Here is a 6,483-nt window from a genome sequence, read left to right on the forward strand (position 1 = left end):
TTTAATTTGAACCAAATAAGTGTCATAAAAATTCATTAGGCTAAAGTGTGAGAAAATGAATCTGTAATGTTGGGTAGACCAGAAGCATGTTTATCATAAATTTGACTAAAACAGTCTTCTGTGTGTCTGTGTTTTGTGTTAAATGAGGAACCAGAGAAGATGCTGGCTCTATGAGAGGGTGGGAACAAGATCCACTAAGAGAGGCTTTGATCTGTGAACACAGACTTCAGCATTACAGGGACAGATACTCCTTTCAGCTTTTGTCTGGAAGGTTTCCCTCTAGCAATACACAGACCAAAGCAAAAGATATTAATAGGACTGGTGTAGGCATGAATCCATCTCTCCTATAACGGATTGGCCTGTAGTGTCATGCTATCCCGGGTCTTATAAATGAAGCTGTGTAAGTGAGGCCATATAAGTGGAAAGTTGGTACGGCAGGGAACACACGTATGTTGGATCACATTTCATTCTTTGGTTTTGCATTTCCATGCTCTTCCTATTCCTTTCAGAACATTTGAAATCTAATCTTAAGGCTTCAAATGAAAATAGACAGGTTAGCATTTGTAAATTATCTTAGAGGCCTCTCCTTATCCGCTTTGCACTTTACCTAACTGGCCATTTAATTTCAGTGACTAATAAATAAATTGATCTTGGATGTAGACCTGGGGGAGTTAGGGATAAGAAAAGACATACTCCAAAGAATGGGAAGAAACTAACAGGTTTTGGTGAGAAAGTTACCTTTCATGCTTCAATGCCTCCTGCAGGAGCCTTAGGTGTGTTTTGCATTGGTGACCTTGAGCCCCTCCTTCACTGTAAAAGCTGAGCAGATATTCTGCTGAATAGAGCAGAAATAGAACTACTCATGGAGAGTAGTAACCAAGCTGAATAAATCATGGTTTCAGAACCTGACCTGACTTTTTTTTTTTTTTTAGTAGAAATTTGTGCTTCTCTAATGGAAGGGTTTTGTAATACAAGGGCATATATAACTTTCTGAAAACAATTAGAGCTCTATAATACAGGCATGTCTAATAATAAATATAAATTCTTTGGCAAAAACAAATACGAAGTTTTATTGATAAATTGATGGTTGCACAGGAACTCTAGGCCATATTGACTTTAATAAAACATTAAGTGGTTTAATTAAATCATTAATTCCACCCTCAGTTCCATTTTTCAAAAGACACTCAATATAAAAATAAAATGGTTACTTTTTTTAGCTGCTTCTCTTTCCTCTATAATTCATTAAGATGAGTCTATAGATTGGCTTATTGCTTTTCTGTTATGCAGCACTTGCTGCCATTTCAAGAATATAGCACTTTAAGCAGGATACAAGGAGGTATTGATCTTAAGGTGACATCTTCCTTCAATTTCCATAAAAAGGTTTTTTATTCCAGAAAAATCCATAAAATGTGTATGAATGCAGAGGTTTATGTCACCACATTATAATAGTAAAATAATTGTTAGCTTGTTCCTCTGATCTGTGGGGAAACTTACTGAAAGGTATGTAAACAATTTAAAATGTATATGATGATAGTTACAATGTATTAGCTTTTAAAATTAATTTTTATTCTATGAGAATAATACATGGCAATAATTTTAAAATTCAGGCTTACAAAGGAAAGTAATACTCTACCTCACCTTCCCTATACTTCAGTCTCATTCTCCAGAGGCAGCCGTTTCTTTGAATGTATATTTCTATATTTTAAAATAATAAGCTATCTTAGCTTAGATCTTCTAAAAACAAATAAACTCAAGAATCTGTGTTTTGATACTTTATTGTGTGGCATAAGCTTAGAGGGGTGAGAGTGAGGAAAAAGGGAAGTCGGGCAACAAAAGCACAAAGCAATGCCACATAATTTGTCACCATTGGACATTAGTAATCACATCACCTGTGCATGTGAACTTCTCCACATGGGCTGTGATGAGGAACACTATCTCAGAATACTGTGGGGATGGGAAGAAGGAAGGATAATTGATCTGTTTGGCTTCTTCCTGTCTCATTTTTCCCTTAATTCAGAGTTCACTCCATGGGACATTCAGTATTTCATACTTGGATATCATGTCATGTGGCCCCTGGTGGTCACCAGGGAAGACCTACCCCATTCCCTGCGGTGTGGCATTCCATTGAAGTCCAGGGCTGGAAAGGTGACCCATATGAATGTGCTTCGCATGTGGGGTAGGTGGGCCATACAGGTGGTGGACTGCATCTTAACTCCAGCCATTTGGGGAACTTGACAGAATGGTGGATGTGGGGATGGTGGTGCAGCCTATGGGAAGACAACAACTTCAGAAAGGAGAGGATAGGAGTTATAGGAGGAATTGTACAATATACATACGATGTCTTATTCCCTGATTTATCAATTTATGACTTTAAACATTGAAGTCTTAATATTGGCCAATGAGTATTTAACTCTCTTACACTTTCTTTTCATTCCTACTCCATTGTAGTTATATAATAATTTTAAGTAATAGTCAATGTTTGCATTAATATGACTAGATAAATTGTTATTGCTAAGACAAGTAGTGAATATAATTATAATTTCTTTCTTATACAACTTTCAGTTTTTTCCTATCTACCACATTTTTATTTGCATTGTTTTCTAAGTACTTGTTCTATTATTTTTCATTACAACTGGCAATGAACTTTTTTTTTGCATTAATCTTTACATATATTAGAGTCTGTAAATTCCATTATTTTTTTCTCTAGCCTCTTACTCAGAGCCCTAGGTCCTGCTTTAATATGGGCAGAATGTTTTTCAGACCTGACGATGTGGAATCCTTGTTTTCTTGATCTCATGTTTTACTTTTTCTTGGTTAATTTCCTTGATTTGCTTGATTGAGTCCAGTCCACAGTGGTTTCCTAAGCTAAATGTGGTAGACTCTTCCAGTACCCCTCCCTAATCAGTTTTCCTCTTGCCCTGGAAAAATGGAGGGTGACAGTTCACTCCTTGCAGTCATGTAAGGCCATTGACTAGTTCTAGTCAATGAGCCCTTAGTAGAAGAGACCTGTGCCTGTTATAGGCCAAAGCAGTTTCTTCCCCATGAAGGAAACCTTCTCTTGTGTTGAGAAGGTCACAAGATCAAAAACAAGCCTGGATTGCCAGATTGCCATGGGAGACATTTGCCCTGGAGTGTCTCCTTGACTCACACAAACTCTGAGCATGTGAGAGATAAACTTGTGCAGCAGTAAGCATTTGACATAACTTGTAGCCTGGCCTCTCCAGACTGATAGAAAATGACTTCAATGGGAAATGCAATTTTGAGTCCTTTCAGTCTAAAAACAATGGTATTCTGTCCTTACCATTGATAACTTGACTGGATATAGAATTCTAGATTATAAAGAAATCCGATGTTATTCTTACTCTCTTTTTGTATGTAACCTAGCCTTTCTTGCTGGAAGCTGTTTCTTTTTCTTTTTTCTTTTTTTTTTTTTTTTTGAGATGGAGTCTCACTCTGTCACCCAGGCTGAAGTGCAGTGGCATGATCCTGGCTCGCTGCAACCTCCACCTCCTGGGTTCAAGCAATTCTCCTGCCTCAACCTCTTGAGTAGCTGGGACTACTGGTGCCTGCCACCCTGCCCAGCTAATTGCTTTTGTATTTTTATTAGAGGCGGGGTTTTTCCGTGTTGGCCAGGCTGGTCTCAAACTCCTGATCTGTGGTGATCTGCCTGCCTCGGCCTCCCAAAGAGCTGGGATTACAGGCGTAAGCCACTGTACCCAGCCAAGGGTTCTTATTTCTTGTGTTCAAAAAGCTCACCATGTTGCATCATGGGACAGATATGTTTTTCCTTGTTTTTTGTCTTTTAATTCATTGTGTTGGACACTATGAAGGTCAATTTAGAGATTTATATTGTTCATTATCTCTGCTAAAATTTGTATTGTATCTTGGATTTTCCTTATTTTTTTCTTTTTGTAATTTCTCTTAGTTGGATATTATGTAGCCTGGAATTACTCTCCTTTTTCATCATATTTTCTCTTATATTTCCTTTGCCTTTTTGTTCTACTTTGTAGAAAGAAATCCTCAATTTTGTCTTTAAATTCTTCTACTGAATTTAAAAATTTAATTCATTGTTTTTATTCATGAGTCTTTTGTTTATATTTTATAGAATCCTATTTTTAATCTAATAATAAATTTATATATATTTGAATTGTTGCTCCCTATATTGTCTCTATTTTTTTCGGAGTACTTTTGTCTTTCTGTTTTTTGTTTTTTTAACATTTCATTTTGGAAGTTTTCCTAAATATCTGGTAATTTGCTGTCCAGTCATTCAAATGTTTTGCATTAAGGTGCTAGTTAGAACCTATGTGCCTGGGAGGTAATTTTTGACTAGTCTTTTTGGTGAGGGAGTGCTTCCAAATATCTATAGATTTATGAGACCATTCACTTTCCCCTGGGAAGATTACCATAATCTCCTACCTGGTTAAGTACCAGCCTGATTGCCAGCCTTTTTAGAAAATAACAGAAGGAGGAACTCCCATTTAATGCGTGTGAAGCCCTTTCCTAAGTTCTCCAGATGCCCAAGTCTGGAGACTCCCTGGTTGAGTTTCTCACATAATAAATGTCTGGCTTTCTGTGGTGGGAAAGGAAGATTGTTACTTGGTTGTAAACAATGGGAGAAAAATGTGCCCATGGAAGGGTGGACTTAAATGTGTTATTGGGGCAAAAGAAGGGAGAGGAAGATGTCTGCAGAGAAGGGCAGTTCACAGGTGTGTGTGGGGGGGAGTTGGAACCTAGATGGAGTGAGAAGAGCATCCATACAAAGGATGGCCCTGCATGAAATCGGAGTCTGCTCAGGGTGAGGAGGTTGTTCTCCAGGAGTGCTTTGTACCTCAGGATGTTGGAACCCAGTGGGTGAGGAGGGCTTCACATTGGGTTGGGAAGGATCATTGTCTGATGTGGGATATTAAAGTCTGGCTGGGTGAGGAAGGTTTCCATGTGGTAAAAGATGTTGATTGGCTTGCTAGGGTTGCTGCAACAAATTATCACAAACTTGCTGACTAAAACAATAGAAATTAATTTTTTCACAGGTCTAGAGACCAGAAATTAAATATTAGTTTTACTGAGTTAAAAAATCAAGGTGTCATCAGGGCTTTGTTCCTTCTGGAAACTAGGAAAGAATCAACTTCCATGATTTTTTCATCTTCTAGAGGCTGCCAGCAGTCCTTGGCTTGTGGCCCTGCATCATTCCTTTGTTTTTTTTTGTCACATCTCCTTTTCTGATGCTGGTGCCCCTGCCTGTTTCTTATAAGGTTCCTTGTGATGATATTGGGCCAGACTGGATAGTCCAGGGTAATTTCTTCATCCCAAGAGCCCTCACTACATCTTCAAACCTGGTCCTCTTCTTTAAAAGCAAAACAAAACAAAACAATAACAGAATGTAAAGTGGTATTCACAGGTTCCAGAGATTAGAATGTGAATAACTTTTAGGGGGACATTTAAAGCCTACGACAGGTATATACATACACAAACGTTCAATAGCTCTGCCTGCTGAGAAGGCCTGGGAGAAGCAACATCCCAATGCCAATGAATACACTAGTGACTAGGTCTTGGCCTCCACTATATTTTAGATTTTACAGGAGGTATATTTAGGGACATACTTTTGTACCTGCCTTCATTGGGCTGCACAGGGTATAGTGTAACCCTGAGCAAGGTGGCTATCTGTAGCTGGGACACTCCCTGAACTGTCTGACAGCTGACAGTACTCTTAGTTTCAGCTGAAAGGAATCAGGATTTTTTGGAGAAATGGCTGATTCCAGAACTGGGGAGGGAAAGTACAGTAAGTCTGGAACATCATTTTATGCCAGAAATCAAAGAAGCTCTCACAGAATGATGTGGGCATATCAAATAGACACAGAAGACAGTTTAAAGGAAATCCCACTGACCAAATCTGAGATAATCTAAGCCTCAAAATAAGTAATGATAAAGATAGATTATAATCTATTGGATAAAATAGGAAACCACTAATCCATATTGATATACATAATACATTAAAAATGTGAACTATTTACATAGTTCAAAAGTACCTCTGCACAAATTATTAGTTACAGGGGAATAAGGAATAACTTTGCATGGAGAAGCCTGGCGGACTTCACCTTATTCAAGTGATCAAAGTGTACATAAGTAATAAATAATAGAGACCATATGCTACCTGATAGGCTGCAAAGAGAAGAATACAGCCCACATCTGTGACATATTTAACCTAGTCAGTATAATCAGAATAATCAAAATTGAGGATATTGCGATGCAGTGACTGACCTGTAAGCCTCAAAAGTTCCCAGTTAATGAATGTCAAGGAACTGTTCCAGATAGAAGACTAAAGAGACAACAAGTAAATGCAATGTGTGGTTCTGAGGTGCATCCTATAAAGGACATTAATGGGACAATTGGTGAATGAGATCTGAAGATTAGTTGGTGGTAGTATATCAGTGTTAACTTCTTGATTTTAATGGTTGCATTCTGATTATGTAGGAAAGCATTCTTGTT

The sequence above is a fragment of the Cebus imitator genome, unplaced genomic scaffold (assembly GCF_001604975.1).
Source record: "Cebus imitator isolate Cc_AM_T3 unplaced genomic scaffold, Cebus_imitator-1.0 Scaffold452, whole genome shotgun sequence".
Taxonomy (NCBI): domain Eukaryota; kingdom Metazoa; phylum Chordata; class Mammalia; order Primates; family Cebidae; genus Cebus; species Cebus imitator.